The sequence below is a fragment of the Mustelus asterias genome, chromosome 7 (assembly GCF_964213995.1).
Source record: "Mustelus asterias chromosome 7, sMusAst1.hap1.1, whole genome shotgun sequence".
NCBI classification, from domain to species: domain Eukaryota; kingdom Metazoa; phylum Chordata; class Chondrichthyes; order Carcharhiniformes; family Triakidae; genus Mustelus; species Mustelus asterias.
In genome coordinates, this window is record NC_135807.1 from 49,043,397 (window position 1) to 49,066,442 (window position 23,046).

Consider the following 23,046-nt stretch of genomic DNA (forward strand, 5'->3'; position numbering starts at 1 on the left):
TAATACAGCTATTATAACCATGAAAACAGTACAATTACTGATTATGCCCTTCCAAAGTTAGCTTGTATCTGACAAGAGCTTTTGTATTTACACAACACAAGGATAAAGTTCTTTTGGTTACAAGTTTGTCACTGGTAGTGGTAGGAACACTTTAAAGGTCACCAATTGAGATCACTGAAGTACATTGCACAACATTTGCACATTTTGTTTGGGTGTAAACGTTCTACAAGATATTGTTATTAATACAATAAATAAACTAGTTATGATGCAGTGAATATTATGTAAAACCCTCTTATAAATTACAAAGCAAAATACATCTATTGAAACCGTTTAATTCATATAATTAGTACTACAACTTCCAGTCCAGATAATAAAGATATAAATGTTTATACAACTGTGGCTCACAAATCCCACTGTGTAAAAGAAATTCCAAATCAGTTTCCATTAGCAAACTCCCTGGCCCCAGGCTTGGTCTGTTAACTGCATGAAATATTCAGATAAGGAGAAACTTTACTCAGTTTATTCCTTAAACCTACAGCCTATCCCATTGAAATGAACAGCAACATGAATTTGACAAATAGAAACACTAATTTTTCAGCAGTGTAGTTTCCTAAATTATTTAGTTAGAAGTTTCATTTGAAGCATCTAACAATCATAGAATCACAGAATCCCTACAGTGCAGAAGGGGACCATTTGGCCCATCGGGCCTGCACTGACAGCAATCCCACCCAGGCCCTATCCCCATAACCCCATAGATTTAATCTGCTAATCCCCCGACACGAAGGGGCAATTTAGCAGAGCCATTCCCCCTAACTTGCACATCTTTGGACTGTGGGAGGAAACTGGTGCACCCGAAGGAAACCCACGCAGACACAGGGAGAACATGCAAACTCCACACAATCACCCAAGGCCAGAATTGAATCCGGCTCCCTGCTGATGCGAGATAGCAGTGCTAACCACTGTGCCACCATGCTGCCTAATTATTTCTCAAGTGAATCAGAATTTGCATCCATCATTTGCAATCTCAACAATTTCCTGCTGCATCATGTTCTGTACAGTGTTATTCAAACATTACCCTGTAGAATAAAGTACACAATGCGTGATAGAAATATTGAAAATACAAAGATAGTCTTTTACTAAAACCGGAATTAAATCAAAATTATACTCAAAGGTTAGCATATTGTTCTTTTATCGCAAAGATTGGATCAAAAGTAAATCAAATGGGGGGGATGAAAATCTTTCCATTCGCTGTAAGGATAAAATGAAATTATAAAGTCTCAATGCCATTTCAGAGGACGCAAGTTCACGGCATAAAACTTTAGGACTTTAGGATTAACTGGCTAATTGAATCTGAGGCCATAAGATATTAGCACCCAGAATTTACTTGTGATTAATTGTTTTTTACTTTATACTGGTTATGTTCGAGTTCCTGGAAGTGCTGGGTGTTTTGAGGTGCTAGTCACTGTTGATGAACTTTGCAGGAAGTGGTGCTAAATCTTGGGAAGGTGTTGGTTTTGACTGCAATGTTCTGGGCACATCATTTTCTCCCAGCCAGAGAGGTTGTGTGTGGTTGAGTTGAATCATGAGAGGGAGATGTTACAGAGGCAGCAAATAAAAAGACAAGCTACTTTAAAGTTTATTTATTAGTCACAAGTAAGGCTTACATTAACACTGAAATGAAGTTACTGTGAAATTCCCCTAGTCGCCACAGTCCGGCGCATGTTTGGGTCAATGCACGTAACCAGCATGTTTTTCAGAATGTGGGAGAAAACCGGAGCACCCGGAGGAAACCTGCTTGTCCAGGGAGGATGAGAAGGGGGAGAAAGGCCTTTTATTGACAAGGCAAGGGTTATTGGGAAGACAGGTAAGTGGAGTTATGATCTCATTGAATGTCCGAAAAGGCTCAATGGGCCGAATGGCGTACTCCTGTTGCCATTTTTTATGAATTTATGAAAAGTGTCTAGAGGATATTAAGTAAATTAGACAATAGGAATATAAAATTAAACATATAATTCTTCTACAAAACATTGGTTGGACCTCATTTGGAATGCTATATCCAGATCTGATCCTTCACTCGGTGGTGGCATTTATTTTTGGTATTGAGGGTTTGGAAAAGGTTCAAAGGAAGGCCATTATATTGATTTCCAAGTTGAAAACACTTTAGCTAATGATATTGGCTTAAAACACAGGGTTTATGTCTTTACATAATTAAAAATGCAGGCACATTGACTGAGGTCTATAAAATAATGGAGGAACTAGGTTGTGCTCACATTAACAAGTTATTTCAATCAGATAGGTTGGGGAAGAACAAGGGTCACATTGGTAAGTTACACAGATCTTCTTCTACCAGAGAACAGTAAACTTATAGAACAAATTGTTTGCTCCTGCAGAGCATGCTAACTTGCTGTAAACCTCAAATCTAGCTAGACCAGTTCCTTGTTGGGGCAGAGATGATGTCATATAAAAGGTAGGTGCTAAGTAATATAATTCAGGATTGTTATCCCCTGAAGTAGTTACAATCACCTGGGTGAGTCAAGTAAGTTTTTTCCCCACTTTTTTTACCTCTCTGAGGAGATTATTTGGTTCCTAGTGGGTAGGAGTTTTTAAAATTATGATGAGTACAGCGTCATGACTTTATGGAACAGGCTAGATGAAGTGTATGGACAGGCTAACTGGTCTTTTCCTGGCTAATGAACGAATATATGAACTAAAGCAGGAATGAGCCATTTGGCTGCTCGAGCCTGCTCCGTCCTTTGGTAAGATCAAGCTGATCTGATTGTGGCCTCCACTCTATAAACAGTCCAGTAACCCAACAGCCTTAAGAATGGAATTTCTCCGACTGATCTGCTATAACTTTGCCAAACATTCTGTGAAACCTCCAGAAAATGCAGATAGTGTTTGCACAAGTTCTTTTGACAAAGTTACAGCAGACTTTCAGAAGAATCCCTGCAGAAAGTCCCCCCTGAATGTTTAGTTACCTCCTTGCTGAATTCATGGTATTTTTCCTGTAGCTATTTTCCTATGTTGCATATTTTCTTAAATAGAATCCAGAGGTTGCAAACAATTTGATCTAACCTGAAACAGTAGTCAGGGGGGGAGATGGAATGGCAAAGCAAGGGTTCAAAGTTTAACCTGGAGGCCAGTGACAATGGTTTCCCTCTTCCCAATACTTTATCACAGGAAATGGTGATATAAGCAGATTGACGATGGACAGTGCAGCAGGCAACAAGTTGTATTTATACAGTGCCCTTAAAGTAATCAAAAATTGCAAGGTGCTTCACACAAGCATTAAAAAGCAAAATTTGACACCTAATCATATACAGCAAGAGTAGGGAAGATGGCCAAAAGCTTTGTAAAGCTCAATTTTAAGGAACATCTTAAGAGAGTTTAAGTTTATTTATTAGTGTCACAAGTAGGCTTACATTAACACTGCAATGAAGTTACTGTGAAAATCCCCTAGTCGCCACACTCTGGCGCCTGTTTGGGTACACTGAGGGAGAATTTAGCATGCCCAATGCACCTAACCAGCATGCCTTTTGGACAATGAGAGGACACGGAGTGCCTGGAGATAACCCACACAGACATGGGGAGAACTTGCAAACTCTGCACAGCCAGTGACCCAAGCCGGAAATCGAACCCAAGTCCCTGGCGCTATGAGACAGCTAACCACTGTGTCACCGTGCCATCCCAGGAAAGAGGAAAGAAAGGTGGAGATGCAGAGAGGTTTAGGGAGAAAATTCCAGAGCTTGGCCTAGTCAGCTGAAGCTACAGGAGTGCCTAAAATTAGGGATACTCAAGAGACCAGAATTAGAGCAGTGTGTATATCTCAGAGGACTGTGAAGATGGAGGAGATTACGGAGAAGGGTGGGGGACGGTGGTGAGGCCATGGAGAGATTAGAAAACCAGGAAATCTTTAAAATCAAGCATTGCTTAACCAGCAGCCAATGAGCCATGAGCGGTGACTGAGCAGCAGAGCATGGTGCCATTGGTGTATGAGTACCTGATGTCATGCCATCAAATTATGTTGCAGAAAGGCAGCGTACTGATAATGGGCCAAGAGGGACTCTTGAGCCAACAGTTGAGAGATGGGAAATTAAGCGATTGACATTGAACATAGACACAGAATCCCTACAGTACAGGAGGCCATTCGGCCCATCAGGTCTGCACCAACAACAATCCCAACCAAGCCCCATCCCCGTAATCCCACATATTTACCCCGCTAATCCCTCTAACCTACACATCCTGGTCACTAAGGGTCAATTTAGTATGGCCAATGCACCTAACCCGCACATTTTTGGACTGTGGGAGGAAACTGGAGCACCCGAACGAAACCCATGCAGACATGGGGAGAACGAGCAAACTCCACACAGATAGTGACCCAAGCCGGGAATCGAACCCAGGTCCTTGGAGTTGTGAGGCAGCAGTGCTAACCACTGTGCTGCCCACGGTGATCGCTGGAGTTTCACTGGCTACAACTGGACAGCTAAGATTGGGATCAATCAAGAAAAGTCCCATTCACTTGGATGCAAGAACATACTGTAAAAAATAACTGCAGGAGTAGACCACATGATCCTTCGAGCTAGCTTGGCTATTCAATACAATCGTGACTGACCTTCAACTCCACTTTCCCACCTACTTCCCATGTTCCTAGGTTCTCTGAGGTGAAAAAACTGTTTATTCCAAGCTTGAATATTCTCAATGATGATGCATCCACAACTCTCTGGAGTAAAGATTCCCCAGATTCACAACCCTTTCAGTGAAGAAACTTCTCCTCAATAATGTAATGTAAATAATCTACACCTTATCCTGCAACCTTGTTAAAGATTCCCCAGCAAGGGAAACAACCTCTCAGTGTAGAGCCCCTTCGGAATCTTGTATGTTTAAAGAGATTGCTTACTACAAAGAGTACATGTCCAATTTAAATAGCCTTTCATCATCGTAACTAATCTGGTGAAACTTCTCTGTACTGCCTCCAATGCAAGTATATGCTTCCTTAACTGAGAGCAGCATTCCAGATCGGGTGACACCAAACTGTATGCAACTGTGCAATTCATTATTCTTGTACTCCAATCCCTTTGCAATGCTATTTGCCTTCTGAATTGTTTGCTGTGTCTGAAGGCAAACCTTGTGTGCATTTACGAGTACATCCAGGTCTCTCTGAACATTAACATTTACAAGTTTCACATCTTTTTAAGAAGTAGTGTTTTTCAATACTTACTACCAAAGTGAATAGCCTCACACTTCTCCACATTACACTCCACCTGCCACCTTGCTGCCCATTCTCTTAACCTGTCTATATCACTTTGCAGCTTCTCTTGTGTCCCCCTCACAGTTTAGATTTCCACCAAGCTTTGTGTCATCAGGAAACTTAGATACATTACTCTGTCTCCTTGTCTAAGTCATTAATAGTGATTGTAAATAGCTGAGGCCTCAGCACTGATTCTGTGGCACTCCACTTGTCACAGCCTGCCAACTTGAAATTGCCCTGATTATCTCTACTTCTGCTTCCTGTCCATTAACCAATCTTCCATCTATGCCAATATATTATGCCCAACTATGAGCCCTTATCTTGCGTATTAGCCTTCTGTGTGACACCTTTACAAATGCCTTTTGGGAATCCAATTATACTACATCTATTCACTTCCCTTCAGCCATCTACTGGTTATATCCCCCCAAAAAACTCTAATAAACATGTTTTCTGTTTTGTAAAACCTTGTTGATTCTCTCTGATCATACTATGATTTTCTAAGCGTTTTGTTAAGACTTGCTTAATAACAGATTCCAGCATTTTCTGAAAACTGATGCCAGTCTAACTGGCCAGTAATTTCCTGTTTGCTCTCTCCCTGTTTTGTTAAGTAGCAGTGTTACATTTTTAACTTCTAATCTACTGGTGCCAGTCAGGAATCTAGTGAATACTGTAAAATCATAATCAGTGCATCCAATATCTCTATAGCTACCTCTTCGAGAACCTCGGGATGTAGGCCATTAGGTCATGGGGATTTATCAGCTTTTAATCCTGTAAATTTCTCTCATTCTTTTTTCCTGCTGACATGGATTCCTTTAGTTCCTCATTCTTATTAGCTCCTGATTACCTCCTATCTCTGTATAAAATTTGTGACTTCATTGGATCTAATATTGTCTTTAAGTTCCCTCGTAAACCATGGATGGATCTTTCTTGTTAAGTTTTAGTTTTCTAATGGAATGTGATTTTGCTGAACATTTTGAAACATTTCTTCATTTTTTTTATTCATTTGTGGCACATGGGCGTCACTGGCTGGCCAGCATTTATTGCCCATTCCTAGTTGCCCAAGGGCAGTTAAGAGTCAACCACATTGCTGTGGCTCTGGAGTCACACGTAGGCCAGGCCAGTAATGTATCTAAGTTTCCTGATGACACAAAGCTTGGTGGAAATCTAAACTGTGAGGGGGACACAAGAGAAGCTGCAAAGTGATATAGACAGGTTAAGAGAATGGACAGCAAGGTGGCAGGTGGAGTGTAATGTGGAGAAGTGTGAGGCTATTCACTTTGGTAGTAAGTATTGAAAAACACTATTTCCAGATTTCCTTCCCTAAAGGACATTAGTGAACCAGATGGGGTTTTACGACAATTCACAACGGTTTCATGGTCATCAGAAAATCTTTAATTCCTGGTATTTTTTATTGAATTCAAATTCCACCATTTAAACCTGGGTCCCCAGAACATTAGCTGAGTTTCTGGATTAATAGTCTAGCAATAATACCACTACGCCATTGCCTCCTTCAATGTTTCCCATTGGTTATTTAATGCCATTCCATTTAGCCTATTTGCCCAATCAACCTGAGCCAGCTCCCCTTTCATCCCAGTGTAATTGGCTTCAAGATTCTTGTTTTGGACCAGAGTATGTTAATTTCAAAAGTTAACATGGAATTCAATTGTATTATGATCACTTTTTCCAAGAGATCTTTTACTAATTATATTATTAATTAAACCCTGCCTCATGACACAATATTAGATCTATTAGGAACAAGAGGGTAGCTAGAGAAAGAGTTGATCACTCAAGGACAGAGGGGGGAAATTATGCAGAGAACCAAAGGAAGTGGATGAGATCCTTAATGAGTATTTTGCATCAGTATTCACAAAGGAGAGGGACACGTCAATTGATGGTGTCTCGGCAGGGTATGTAAACCCTTTAAAACAAGTTATCATTGCAAGAGAGGAAGTGTTCGGTAAATTAAAAAGCATTAAAGTAGACAAATCCCCAGGGCCAGATGGCATCTATCCCAGATTACTGAGGGAGACAAGAGATGAAATTGTTGGGCTCCTAACAGAAATCTTTGTTTCCTTGTTGGCCACTGGTGAGGTCCCAGAGGATTGGAGGATAGCCAATGTTGTCCCATTATTTAAGAAGGGTAGCAAGGATAACCCGGGTAATTATAGGCCAGTGAGCTTGACGTCAGTGATAGTGAAATTGTTGGAGAAGATTCTTAGAGATAGAATGTATACACATTTGGAACTGAATAGTCTTGTTAGTGACACACAGCATGGTTTTGTACGAGGGAAGTCATGTCTCACTAATTTAATTGAGTTTTTTGAGGAGATGACAAAAATGATTGACAAGGGAAGGGCTGTGGATGTTGTCTACATGGACTTTAGTAAAGCATTTGACAAGGTCCCTCATGGCAGGCTGGTGCAAAAGATTAAATCACACAGGATCACGGGTGAACTAGCTAGATGGATTCAGAACTGGCTGGACCATAGAAGACAGAGGGTAGCGGTGGAAGGATGTTTTTCTGAATGGAGGTCTGTAACTAGTGGTATTCCGCAGGGACCAGTGCTGGGACCTCTGTTGTTTGTAATATATATAAATGACTTGGAAGAAAACATAGCTAGTCTGATTAGCAAGTTTCTGGATGATACTAAGATTGGTGGAGTTCGGATAGTGATGAAGATTGTCAAAGAATACAATAGGATATAGACAGCCTGGAAAATTGGGTGGAGAAATGGCAGATGGAATTTAATCTATGCGAGGTGATGCATTTTGGTAGATCCAATTCAGGTGGGAGCTGTAAAATAAATGGCAAACCACCAGGATCATAGACATAGAGAGAGATCTGGGTGCGCAGGTCCACAGATCCTTAAAAGTGGCAGCACTGGTTGAAAAGGTGAAGAAAGCATATGGCATGCTTGCCTTCATCGGACAGGCCATCAAGTATAAAAGTTGGCAAATTATGTTAGTTATATATTGATTAGGCCACATTTAGAATACTGTGTCCAATTCTGGTCACCACACTAGCAGAAAGACATGGAGGCTTTGGAGGGAGTACAGAAAAGGTTTACCAGGATGTTGCCTGGTATGGAGAGTATTAGCTATGAGGAGAGATTGAATAAACCGGGATTGTTCTTTCTGGAAAGACGGAAGCTGAGGGGCAACCTGATAGAAGTTTATAAAATTATGAGGGATATAGATGGGGTGAACAGTTGGAAGCTTTTTCCCAGGGCAGAAATGACAATTACAAGGGGACACAAGTTCAAGGCAAGGGGAGAAAGGTTCAGTGGAGATGTGCGGGGAAAGTCTTTTTACACAGAGGGTGGTGGTAGCCTGGAATGCACTGCCAAGTGAGGTGGGTGAGACAGATACGTTAGCAACATTTGAGACTTATCTGGACAGACACATGAACAGACAGGGAATAGAGGGATACAAGCGGTTGGTCTAGATAAGACAACGTGATCGACGCAGGCTTGAAGGGCATGTTTCTGTGCTGTATTATTCTTTGTTCTTAAAATAGCTTTGTCCCCAGTTGATTTCACAATGTCTTGTTCTAGGATGCTGTCAAGAAAGCATTCTGCAAACTTGTCTTCCAGACTACCTTTATCAATTTGATTTGTCTAGTCTGCATGAGGATTAAAGTTATGATTACTACATTGCCTTTGCTAAGCTCCAATTATTTCTTGTACAATATCCATTACTATAACTCTTGTTAGGGTCTCTACAAGTTACTCTTAGCAGTACTTTATGACCTCTCTTATTCCTAATGTCCAGCCATACTGTGTGACCTTCTGAGCTATGATCCTTTCTAACTACTGTTCTTAAGTCATACTTTATCAGAGCTACTCCTCCACCTTTTCCATTCTGGCTATATTTTCAAAAAGGGTACACATCAGAACAATTCTTTCCCAACCTTGGGAATTTTGCAATAATATCTCTGTAATTGTGATTATATCAAACTCATTTATTTTTATTTGTGCCACTAATTTGCTCAACATGTAATAAATTGATTCAGATGAAAAACCTTTAATTTTATTTTCTAAACTACCATATTTGCATAGAACCTTTTCACTGATGTACTATTGTTAAACTCTGTCTCTTCCCACTCTGCTTGTCGTTACTCAAATTGCTACACTGTTTTACTGCCTCAACTTTGACCTTTAGATTTCTAAATCTCCCCTCACAGGATGATAGAAACTTTAGTGTAGAAGGGGCCATTCGGCCCATTGAGTCTGCACTGCCTTGCTGCAAGAGCATTCTACCTAATCCCACTCCTCTACCTTATCCCCATGACTTTTCACATTATTTATTTTCAAATAGCTCCCTTTTGAATACCTCAATCGAACCTGCCTCCATCACCCTTTTAGGAAGTTCATTCCAGATTCCAATCACCCTCTGGGTGAAAAAGCTATTCGTCACATCACTTTTACTCCTTTTTTCTGTAATTTTGTACCTGTGCCCTCTGGTTCTTGATGTACTCTTGAGAGAGAACAGTTTCTCACTATTTACCCTGACCAAACCCCTCAAGATTTTGAATAGAATCCCTACAGTGCAAAAGGAGGCAATTCAGCCACCAAACCTGCACCAATAACAATCCCACCCAGGCCCTATCCTCATGACCCCATGTACTTACCCCACTAATCTCCCTGACACAAAGGGACAATTGAGCATGGCCAACCAAACTAACCTGCGCATCTTTGGACTATGGGAGGAGACCGGAGCACCCGGAGGAAACCCATGCAGACACGGGGAGAACATGTAAACTCCACACAGACAGTCAACTGAGGCCGGAATTGAACCCGGGTTCCTGGGGCTGTGAGGCAGCAATGCTAACCACTGTGCCATCCTCTCCCAAGTCTCCTCAACTTCTTTTCTCCAAGAAGTCCCAACCTCTCAAATCTACCCTCATAGCCACAGTTGTTTATCCCTGGGATCATTCTTATGAATCTCCTCTTTACTCTCTCCAATGTCTTCACATCCTTCCTCAAATATGGCACTCAGAACTGGACACAGTACTCCAGCTGAGGCCTTCCTCAAATATGGCACTCAGAACTGGACACAGTACTCCAGCTGAGGCCTAACCAGCGTCTTATACAAGTTCAACATGATCTGTTTACTCTTGTACTCAAAATGAGCACTCCGCTCCTTATTAACTTAAAGCTTTATCCTCAGCCATAGTTATACAATTGCCAGGATGCTGATCCCAGTCAGATTTAAGTGAAGCCCAGACCAACAGAACAGTTCCCTCTTTTCCTAATACTGGTGCCAGTGATCCATGAATCCTATTTCCTCACATCATTCTTTGAGCCATGAATTTAATTCTCCAATCTGCTTGACATGCAGAGTACGTGGCTCAGATAAAAATTCAGAGATGATTACCTTTGACGTTCTTCAGTATGTGGACCCTAACTCCTCAAACTCTCTCAATTTCTAGTTCTACCCATCATTGGTTGCTACATGGACCATGAAAACTTTACCCTCCCTCTCCAGGGTCAATTCCAGCCAGGAGGAGATGTCTCAGCTCCAGCACTGAGCAGGCAACAAAACCTTTGCAAACTTATTTATTTGATTAGTTAATTGATCAATAATTTAGTAAAGAAATAGTAAGTTTGTGTCCTAGCTTAGAGACAACAGTTACCAGCTATTGGAGGTTAAAGAAAATAATTTCCACTGGCACCAAATTCCTGATTTTAACACTCCGTTTGCAAAGTGCACAGTTCCAAATCACTCTGTGCTCCACATGCTGTGTGGATAATGAAGGCAAGAAGACATTGGAGGAAGTCAGTGTCGTTGGCTGGGTCAACAGCTTCAGAAGTTGCAAAATACAAGGAGGGATAGTGCACTACAGATGTCAACCTTTATAAATTTGATTAGAGCCATTTAAAAGCCATGGCAGAGACCTAAACCTGATGTAAATGTAGAAATGTGGAGCTGTGGGAAAGCAACAATCAAGCACTTTGAACAAAAAGAGAGATTGGAAATGGGGAAGTAGTTTCCAAAGTCAGAGGAATTAATTATGATTTTTGAGGGGGGTAAAAACCACAGTTTGGAAAGGGAACAATGTCAGGTTGCGTGAGGATGAAGAGTCAAATTGATTGTTATCTACCTCAAGAGTGCAAGAGGTGGATCTAAAGAATATGAACTCGGAGAGAGCATAAGCAGAAGATGTAGGATCAGGGCTGGGCTGGAGAGACCTTGGGAAAAATTTGGCTTGGTGGACAACAGGCAAGGAGAAGGGGAAATGCAGCAGACACAGCCAAACCATGGTCTCAATCTGAGTGAAGACAAATATGAGCTCCAAATAGTAGCTGCAGGCGAGGATGGAGTGTACAGGGCAAAAAGGCTTAAGAGAACATTTGGTAATGAAGAAAATAATCAGGGGTTATCCTTGCATTTCAGGAAGATCCTGGACTGGTTAGTAGTTCTAAATAAATAAGTAAGGCCCAATCATGTTCGAAGTGGTCCAGCCAGTTGGGCATGCGTTGGACCTGAGGGAGTGAAAAAGAAGGCATTATCAAGGAAACTATTAGTATGGGAGAAAGCAAGGACCTTACCTGGGTCAAGGACAAAGAGATGCGAGAAAGTGATTGAGCAGATGTGATAGCTGCAAAAATGTTACAGCCGATGGATAGCAAAAACTTGACAGTTGGGTGTTTGCAACTGCAGCTGAAAATGACTTGGTACTTTTTTAAACTGACTTAGATACAAATATAACTGTGGTTGGAAAAGGTTAGGGGTATATAAGTGGTGAGGAATACAAGGAAGTTTTCAGAGACTGCCTTGTCTGTAGTCACCACAATGAGCACGAAGGCTCCAAGAAATGGAAAAGTAAAGGATATGGATTTGAATATAGGTAAGGAAAGAGTTTATATAGAAAAGAGAAGATGGTCAACTGTGAGGAGAAAACCCAAAGTGAATTGAAGGTGAAGGTGTAAATCATTGAGAACACGTGAAGAATAGACAATTAGCAAATTATTTTTCTACATTTACTGACTTTTTGATGTAGGTAGGAATTAATGCAAAAATTTAAAAATTCATAATCTACAGAAAAAGAAAATGTCAAAAATATAAACAAAGTTGGGACTATTTCTCAATTTATTGAAAACCCAAGATCAATGCCAAAAAAACCTAGAAATACCCAAACAGGGAAGAGAGATCACCTTTTTCCTAATTTAAAAAAAATTGTATTGATAGACTTTTGCAATACTGAAGGAGGCCATGCGGTCCATCAAGTCTATGTTGGTTCTCTGCAAGATCTACTAATCATTCGTCTCACTTGCCTCTGCTCTATCCCTATAGGCCTGCAAATACTTCCTTTTTAAGTAGAGATCCAATTCTCTTTTGAGGCTAGGATTGAATCCCCTTCCACCAACTTTTCAAGCATTGTATTTCCAGATCATTTTAACTCTCACCTCCCCTATTGTTTTGCCAATTATCTTAAATCTACATCGTTCTGCCACTGGCAACAGTTTTCCTTATCTTCTCTATCAAACCTCCTCATTTTTTTGAACACTTCTATCACAATTCAGCCATGGTTCAGTTGATAGTACTCAGAAGATTGTGAGTTTAAGTTCCACCCCAGGATTTAAGCACAACAATCTAAGGTGACATTCCTGAGTGCTGCAGTCTTTAGGATGAGACATAAAAACTAAGGCCATGCCTGGCCCCTCAGGAGGACTGCAAAGATCCCATGCCACTATTTTGAAGATGAGGAGGGAGTTATCGCCAGTGTCCTGGATAATATTAATTTCCAAAACAGATTATCTGATCATTACCACATTGCTGTTTGTGGGAGTGGAATGCGCAAATCTCACTGCCTCTTCTACATTACAACATAAGTACTTCATTGGCTGTAAAATACCTTGGGACGCCTGGTCTTTGTGAGAGAAGCTATGTAAATGCAAGTCATTCTTTTCCTTTTATTCAATCGCCTCTTAATCTTCACTACTGTAAAGAAATAACATGACAAACTTCACCAGTTTTCCACATTGCTAAATTCCCTCATCCCTGGTACGCTCTAGTAAACCTCTTTCAAGGGCTTTATGTTCTTTCTGAAGTCAAGAATTGGACACAATACTCTGATAGAAATTGAACCAGTATCCTTGAATGTGTTGTTGCCTCCCAAATCAGTGGCTCTATACATCTATTTATAAAGCCAATGTCCCTGCTGCATTTTTAAAGTAATAGATCTAACAACTTGTCTTGCCACCTTCAAATATTTCTGTACATGAAACCTGCAGGTCTCTCTGTTCCTACAAAATTGCCCAATTTAATGATACTGCCTCTCATTTTTCCTACCAAAATTCATTACTTCATACTTCCCTGCATTAAGTTTTATTCTGCCTTGTGTCTGCTCATTCCAGTCTGTCTACATCCTCCTGAAGTCTGCTCCTTGCTCATTTTTAAAAATTCATTTCCAAGATGTGTGTCATCTGTAAATACGTTATGTCCCCATATACAATTCCAGATCATTAATATATAACAAAAGGGCAGTGGTTCTAATACTGACCGCAGAATTCCTACAGTGCAGGAGGCAGCCATTTGACCTATCAAGTCTGCACTGACCCTCCAAAAGAACATCTTACCCAAGCTCACAACTCCCGCCCTATCCCCATAATCCCATGCATTTACCATGGTTAATTCACCTAATCTACGCATTTTTGGACACTAAGGGGCAATTCAACATGCCGATCTACCTAACCTGCACACCTGTGGACTGTGGGAGGAATCCAGGGCACCCGGAGGAAACCCACGCAGACACAGAGCGAACATGCAAACTCCATACAGTTCCCTGAGGCCGGAATTGAATCCGGGTCCCTGGTGCTATGAGGCAGCAGCACTAACCACTGTGCCACCATGCTGCTGATAAGTGCTGACCCTAGGGGACATCATTGTCCAATCCAAAAAAACAATGATTCATTACTACTACTCTTTGCTTTCTGTCTGACAGTCAATTTTGTATCTCCGCTGCCAGTGTCCTTTCAATTCCATGGACTTCAATTACGCTAACAAATCAATTTGTTGGCCCTTTATCACACTCTTAGGACATCACAAGATGCTTCACAACCACCAAATTATTCCTGAAGTCTATTGGCTATTATATGGCAAACAAATCAAACAATTTTATCCACAAGGTTCCACAAACGTCGAATGAATTAACATATAATACGATTTTAATGGTGTTAGCGAAGGAGGGAGGAGTGTGGATCAGGCATCTACTTTTAATTGCCCCATGGAAATTTTTGTAAATCTTCAGTTTAATGGGTCAGCCATAAATGGCATCTGTCAATACAGCCCCTCAATGAAGCCCGTGCAGTGAAGTATCTGCCTAGATTCAGTCCTCAAAACTCAGAATGGGTTTTCATCCAACACCTTCTGATTCAGTGGCAACTGAGCCATGGTGATAGTTAACATATTAGTTCTGCTTTAACACCTGTTAAGAGACAAGCAGACAACAAGAGTTTGCAGGAGGTGGGTGAAGAATACAGTTTTTATTCAGCCTATCCTGGTTAACTAAACACAGGAAAGTAGCCAGGAAGCCAGATTCCACCACGTTTTGTGCATAAAAAAGCAAGAATTTAATAAGTGAACATGCAATTGATTTAATTGTTCTACGATTTCAATAAATTAAAAGTGCCAATAGATTGGAATTAATCTGGATTTAGTTATTTGTCCTGCCTTTACTAGTGTGGAACAGCGAGATATTCTATTTTATCTCATTTGGCACTTAAGAGTTCAACTTTGTCATTTATGCCCTGTTTATCCTGTCAACTGCAAACCAAAGCATTTCCATTTTCCAGTACACACTGGTTTACAATTGACAGTATAAACTCTACACTCTGACTCTGCATTAAATTTTGAGATCTAGTATTGTTGGTGGTTGCACAATTTGCTTCAGGTGCAGCAAGAATTAAGCTAAATTCACCCACTCTACTCCTCCATACAACAAACATGCCAGGATATATAAGCCACTATGTAAAACATTTGGAGAAATTTCACCATGATAAAGCACCGTCAACAAGTATTGCGTGGGAGTTTTTTTTTAAACTGTTTTGTTTCCCAAATAAAGATATAACTGAATAATCAGGTTTTATTTAGATAGAGTGATCAGTTACGATTTTTCCCATTTGCAGAATATTTTCTGCTATTGTTATTTTTAACACTAATCTTACAGCTACACCATCCTGGGTACTACCAAGGTTGTTTAAAAAAGATTCAGAAATGTTAACATTGCTATTGCATCAATATAAACCATATCCAAAACCAATTGAAAAGACATGGAACTAAAATAGTGTTTTGTTTTAATCTGAAAATGTAAATATATACTCGAGTCAAAATATTAATACACCATCTATATTCTCCTATAGAAAAAAAAAAATTTCTCCAAATATATGATTTAGAAAGAGATTTGTTTATAGTAGGAAACATATTCTTTCAATGTTGCTGTGTATATCTTTCAATTGTCTGGCTTTTAGTTTACTTCAGCCAAAGGAAAATATATTCTGCATCAAAAGCAGTTTTTTAAAAAAACTGACAAACTGGTGTTTGGGTAGAATATCAGCGCATTTGGTATGGCTGATCTAACAGTAATTGCCTTTACTCACATGCCCTTGCCAAATAAACAACATCTACAACCAAGCAAATTCGATCCAACGCCTGTCCGACCAATTTGAATATCCTGCCGCAAAGGGTGAACAAAATATAAAATTGCCATCACTTTAATGAAAGAAAATAAAATATCCAAATATCCAACTTCGGGCCCATTTCTAATACACTTATTCTTTTGAAAAAATGTCTCTGGATTTTTTTTCACATCAATGTCAATTTTATATGTCTCTACAACCATGCTCTTGCAAACACGGTAATGAGTGTCATCACTTCTCTGATTTCTCTAAGCAGCACTGCAAAATGATGCAATACTGCATGGGAAATATTAGAATTCAACTACTGTTTTCACATGTATATTGTGAACAGTCTTACAATGGAGAATAAGTCACACTGCATAATACACACACTATATAACTCAAAAGTTCAAAATGCACATATAGTATAACAGGAGCGTTTGTTTTCTATTTTAAATCTTTTTTCCTCTATGTATCCAAGGGAATGCACCATTTCTGGCCAAGATGATGGCCAAATGAATTTCTCCCATGCCACTCAAGCCAACCAGAGAGAGAACCATAGGACCAGACCAAGTGACTGATCATCCAATTTTCTGTCCCTGACCAGTACTTCCTTTGTTTCTGTCCCTTCAAGGATGCTACTTTTCTCTCTCTACCTCTCTCCATCACCTACCAAGTGAAAACTAATTTTCAGAAGATTAGACAGGGTTCTGATGATCGGTTTATACCAAAATATTAACCCATATTTCTCCCTGCGTATGTTTCGAGAAATCGTTTGTTTCAGTTTTTCAGTATTGTGTTTTTTTCCCTCAAGAACATCAATGCTAATTAAGTTTACTAAGGAAGTTAATGACTGCCCTTAGCATTTTTCTAAAAATTACAACTTTCCTGGGCCTCATTGCCTTCATGCAATATTTTCTGTGACAACATAACAGAATATGATCACTTCACATTAGAATATAAAACATTGGAGCCAGAGGAAGCCATGTGATTCTTTGAGCCTGCTCCGCCATTCAATAAGATCATATCTGATCTTCCACCTCAACTCCACTTTCTCACATCACCCCCATATCCCTCAACTGTCTTGGTACCCAAAAATCTATCAACTTCTGTCTTATATATATTCATCAACCAAGTCGCCACAACTCTCTGAAATAGTAAATTTCAAAGATCAAGCACAACTTCTCATTTCAGGCTAAATGGCCAACCACTTATTCTGAGTCTGTGACCCTGTGTCCTAGATTCCCCAACAAAGGAAAAACATTTTCTCAGCATTTGTCCTGTCAGGTCCCTTGAGAATTTTACAAGTTTCAATTAAATCAACTCTCATTTTTCTAAGCTGCAGTGAAGATAAGCCTAGTCTACTCAGCTTCACCTCAAAGAACAATCCTTTCATCCCAGGAACCAGTCTGGTTTGTCCTTGGGTAAGGAGACCGAATTGCAACTACTCCAGGTATGGCCTCGCTAACGCCCTATAAAAATGTAGCAAAACATATATTCTTATACTAATCTCTTTATAACTAAAAGTTAACATATTATTTGACGACCTAATTGTTTGCTGTACCTCAGTGTCATAGTCATAGAGTTTTACAGCACATTAAGGCCCTTCAGCCCATTGTGTCCATGCCAGCCATCAAACACCTATCTATCCTAATCCCATTTTCCAACACTTGCCTTGTATGCTAACTTTCCATCATTCATGTACAGGGCCCCTATGAATGCACACATTTCCCAGTCACTCATTATAAAAAAATCTTTACCCATCTTCAAATTAGGGTTGTCAGTTACTTTTAATTCACAGAGCAAGGAGTCAAGCAGAATAGTAGAGCTGTACCTATCAATGTATATCGCTGCTGCTGATCCTTCATTGAGGCGCTAGGGTTTGCATTATACAAAATCATCTCCATTTTATTTGCAGCCTGTTGCAGCAAATAGAAATAATCTGAAAAGTTGTTATATTGTGCCTATATTCTACAATAACTAGTGACAATTAATCTGAGGCCATACACATACTCTATTACTTCTTGTTTTACAAAACTGAGCTAAATAGGTGTCAAATCCCAAGTTTTTTTTCATCTTCGCGTTATTTAATTTTTACCAATTAGAGGCAAATAAAGGATGCAGTAATTGAAGTAGTTGTAATCTATGTCACTGGTTAAAAAGAGCTCAGACAGTCTTGTACCACAAAGTTCCTGGATATCAAGATGAAGTGATTTAGCAAATGTCTGCAACTAAAGATAATTGTTCAGGTGGCCACAGCAAACTAAGCTTCTAATGGGTTATGTACGAAAAACAGGCACAACAATCTCATACGATACAAGCATCAGGTTTGAGAAAAGTCAGGATCAGTTCAGAAAAAAACCTCTCAATATAAAATCCTTAGCATGGGCTTTAAATGAATTAATTTCATTGGCATAGTTGTCAAGACTTGTAATTTAAGGATGCAATGTTAGTTTCAAAGAACATTTTGGACTTTTAATTTGAATGTTGACAAACAACGTTATTACAAGTCAAAAACAAAACTATCACTATTAAACATATGTAAGTGAAATAGGGCTTTGCTGCCTGCACACTCCCTCCTGTAGCAATTATGTTTAAATTCCATGTTATGTTTTCTTTGATTGTGCCGAAACACTTTTTTTAAAAAAAGAAAGGTCTTAATCTGTGATATTGAGTGAAGATTTGCAAGGCTTTCCTGAATTGTGTCAGTTGTCATTTAAACATGGAGAGGGCACGATTACTCTATTTTTTTTCTTCTCATTTGAGAGGCTTAAAACTCCATGGGCGCCCAGTAATTACAAAACAGTAAACATCGGGCTGTATTCTTGCAGACAGCACCGGGCCTACAAAAGGCCCCGAAATGAGATGCTGCAATGTTTTACTTCTGTCAGCAGAGGCAGAGGAATCCTTGAATTCTCGCATCACGGACCTGGGGGGGGGGGGGGGGGACAGCTACAGCTGACAAGAGTCCAAAAAAAACACTTTACAAACAACCTGAGAAAAAATGCTTCCGTCAAACAGTAAAACTTGCAAACTGCGTTCTCTCTCTACAATCGCATCAGATCTCAGTGGATTGCAACCTCCCCAGCGAGAAAGGGTTTGGATGGAAAATACTCCTGCTGTACAAGTCGAAGACGTGCTGCTGCTTCGTCATGGTCATGGACACTTGGTGATTACCAAGAGGGCTGCAGGCAGTTGAAACTGCAGTGGTTCCTTCTTACAAACAACAATCCCCTCAACCCAAACCCCCAGCCCAAAACCAACACTTACCCTCCCAGTCCAAACCTAAAACAACCCCTCCCCCCCAACCCAAAACGAACCATCCACAAACCCAACTCCTATCCCAAACCCCCGGCCCAAAACCAACACCAACCCTCCCAGTCCAAACCCAAAACACAACCCTTACCCCCTCAACCCAAACCCATACCCCAAACCCCCAGCCCAAAACCAACACCTATCCTCCCAGTCCAAACCCAACCCCAACAAACTGCCCAAACCCAACCATCCTCAACCCAAATTGCAACCCCCACCCAAACCCTACCTCAACACCCACAGCCCAAAGCCAACACCTAACCCCAATCCCCCTCAACCCAAGCCCAACTCCCCTCAACCCAAACAAAACCCTCAGCCCAAACTCAAAATACATCCCCCCCACTCCAAGCCCAACCCCTACCCCCTCACAGACCCAACCCAAAACCCCAATCCCCCCTGAACCCAAAACCCCAATCCCCCCTCAACCCAAAACCCCAATCCCCCCCTCAACCCAAAACCCCAATCTCCCCCTCAACCCAAACCCCAATCCACCCCCTTCAACCCAAAACCCCAATTCTCCCCCTCAACCCAAAACCCCAATCCTCCCCCCTCAACCCAAAACCCCAATCCCCCCCTCAACCCAAAATCCCAATCCCCCCCTCAACCCAAAACCCCAATCCTCCCCCCCAACCCAAAACCCCAATCCTCCCCCCTCAACCCCAATCCTCCCCCCCTCAACCCAAACCCCCAATCCTCCCCCCCTCAACCCAAAACCCCAATCCTCCCCCCTCAACCCAAAACCCCAATCCTCCCCCCTCAACCCAAAACCCCAATCCTCCCCCCTCAACCCAAAACCCCAATCCTCCCCCCCTCAACCCAAAACCCCAATCCTCCCCCCTCAACCCAAAACCCCAATCCTCCCCCCCTCAACCCAAAACCCCAATCCTCCCCCCCTCAACCCAAAACCCCAATCCTCCCCCCTCAACCCAAAACCCCAATCCTCCCCCCTCAACCCAAAACTCCAATCCTCCCCTCCAACCCAAAACCCCAATCCTCCCCCCCAACCCAAAACCCCAATCCTCCCCCACCTCAACCCAAAACCCCAATCCTCCCCCCTCAACCCAAAACCCCAATGCTCCCCCCCTCAACTCAAAACCCCAATCCTCCCCCCTCAACTCAAAACCCCAATCCTCCCCCCTCAACTCAAAACCCCAATCTCCCCCCTCAACCCAAAACCTCAATCTCCCCCCCTCAACCCAAAACCCCAATCTCCCCCCCTCAACCCAAAACCCCAATCTCCCCCCTCAACCCAAAACCCCAATCCCCCCCTCAACCCAAACCCCCAATTCCCTTCCAAACGCACAGAGCACAAACTATCCGGTTCCCAGCCCTGAGCACAAACCAGACCAATCCGCTGGACAGACCGACCCAAGTCTGATCCATTTCTCAGTGATTAAAAACACATTCCCGGAGAGAAACAAACCGGGCAGCAAATATCCACGCGTTTGACAATAACTTTTATTAATCACACCGATCTGTTTGTATATATTTTCCCTTCCTGCACAATCCGGATCGAGTGCGAGCTCCCTGAAACTCGGCGGAGAAGCCGCTTCAGCGGCTGCCTGTTATCCGCCTCGGCCCCAGAGAGAGACACTGCCCTGGCTGCTCGTGTCAGACCCGGGGCCGAGGGGAGGGTAACCCCGGGAGACTAACCCCGGGAGACTCGGGCCGACCGGGACCCGGGGCCTCCTCACTGACAGACAGACAGCCCCCAGCCGGAGCTCCGCTCTGAACCCACTCTCACCGCCCCCCCCCCCCCCCGGAACAAAATAACACAAACAGCGGCCGCCCTCAGCCTGCCTACCGGCGCTTCTCACCGCTTTACAGGCCTCTCCTCCTCCCGCTGGCGCTCCGGCTCCGCTCTCTCTCTCCCCCCTTTACTCCTCGTCTCACTCGGGCCCGCACAGCCCCGTCTCACACTCAGCCCCGTCTCACACTCAGCCCCGTCTCACACTCAGCCCCGTCTCACACTCAGCCCCGTCTCACACTCAGCCCCGTCTCACACACACACACCCCGAGCCCCGTCTCTCACACACACACACACCCAGCCCCGTCTCACACACACACACAGCCCGAGCCCCGTCTCACACACACACACACCCCGAGCCCCATCTCACACACACACACACCCCGAGCCCCGTCTCACACACACACACCCAGCCCCGTCACACACACACACACACCCAGCCCCGTCACACACACACACACACCCAGCCCCGTCACACACACACACACACACACACCCAGCCCCGTCACACACACACACACCCAGCCCCGTCACACACACACACACACACCCAGCCCCGTCACACACACACACACACACCCAGCCCCGTCACACACACACACACACACCCAGCCCCGTCACACACACACACACACACCCAGCCCCGTCACACACACACACACACACACACACACACCCAGCCCCGTCACACACACGCACACACACCCAGCCCCGTCACACACACGCACACACACCCAGCCCCGTCACACACACACACACACACACCCAGCCCCGTCACACACTGACACACACACCCAGCCCCGTCACACGCACACACCCAGCCCCGTCACACGCACACACCCAGCCCCGTCACACACACACACCCAGCCCCGTCACACACACACAGCCCCGTCACACACACACACCCAGCCCCGTCACACACACACACCCAGCCCCGTCACACACACACACCCAGCCCCGTCACACACACACACCCAGCCCCGTCACACACACACACACCCAGCCCCGTCACACACACACACCCAGCCCCGTCACACACACACCCAGCCCCGTCACACACACACCCAGCCCCGTCACACACACACCCAGCCCCGTCACACACACACCCAGCCCCGTCACACACACACCCAGCCCCGTCACACACACACCCAGCCCCGTCACACACACACACACCCAGCCCCGTCACACACACACCCAGCCCCGTCACACACACACCCAGCCCCGTCACACACACACACACCCAGCCCCGTCACACACACACACACACCCAGCCCCGTCACACACACACACACACCCAGCCCCGTCACACACACACACACACACACCCAGCCCCGTCACACACACACACACACACACCCAGCCCCGTCACACACACACCCAGCCCCGTCACACACACACCCAGCCCCGTCACACACACACCCAGCCCCGTCACACACACACCCAGCCCCGTCACACACACACCCAGCCCCGTCACACACACACCCAGCCCCGTCACACACACACACACAAACAACCAGCCCCGTCTCTCACACACCCACCCAGCCCCGTCTCTCACACACACAAACAACCAGCCCCGTCTCACACACACACACACCCAGCCCCGTCTCACACACACACACACACCCAGCCCCGTCACACACACACCCAGCCCCGTCACACACACACACACACACCCAGCCCCGTCACACACACACCCAGCCCCGTCACACACACACACACACACACCCAGCCCCGTCACACACACACACACACACCCAGCCCCGTCACACACACACACACACACACACCCAGCCCCGTCACACACACACACACACACACACACCCCAGCCCCGTCACACACACACACACCCAGCCCCGTCACACACACACACACACACACAGCCCCGTCACACACACACACACACACACCCAGCCCCGTCACACACACACACACACACACACACACACACACCCAGCCCCGTCTCACACACACACACACACACACACACACACCCAGCCCCGTCACACACACACACACACACACCCAGCCCCGTCACACACACACACACCCAGCCCCGTCACACACACACACACACACTCAGCCCCCGTCTCACACTCAGCCCCGTCTCACACTCAGCCCC

General features: G+C 43.6%; 1 protein-coding gene across 5 annotated transcripts in view; it reads right to left on the reverse strand.

Annotated features, from left to right (window-relative positions):
* The window catches only part of wwp1 (WW domain containing E3 ubiquitin protein ligase 1), a 182,099-nt gene extending 161,009 nt beyond the window's left edge, over positions 1–21,090 (reverse strand). For 3 of the 5 annotated variants that reach the window (XM_078216024.1, XM_078216023.1, XM_078216021.1), the window contains exon 1: positions 20,997–21,090. The gene's annotated coding sequence lies outside the window, so the exon portion shown is untranslated. Of the gene's footprint in view, positions 1–20,983 lie in introns of all 5 variants that reach the window. The other 2 variants (XM_078216025.1, XM_078216022.1) reach the window with 1 other exon arrangement.
* Between the last annotated feature and the right edge of the window lie 1,956 nt (positions 21,091–23,046).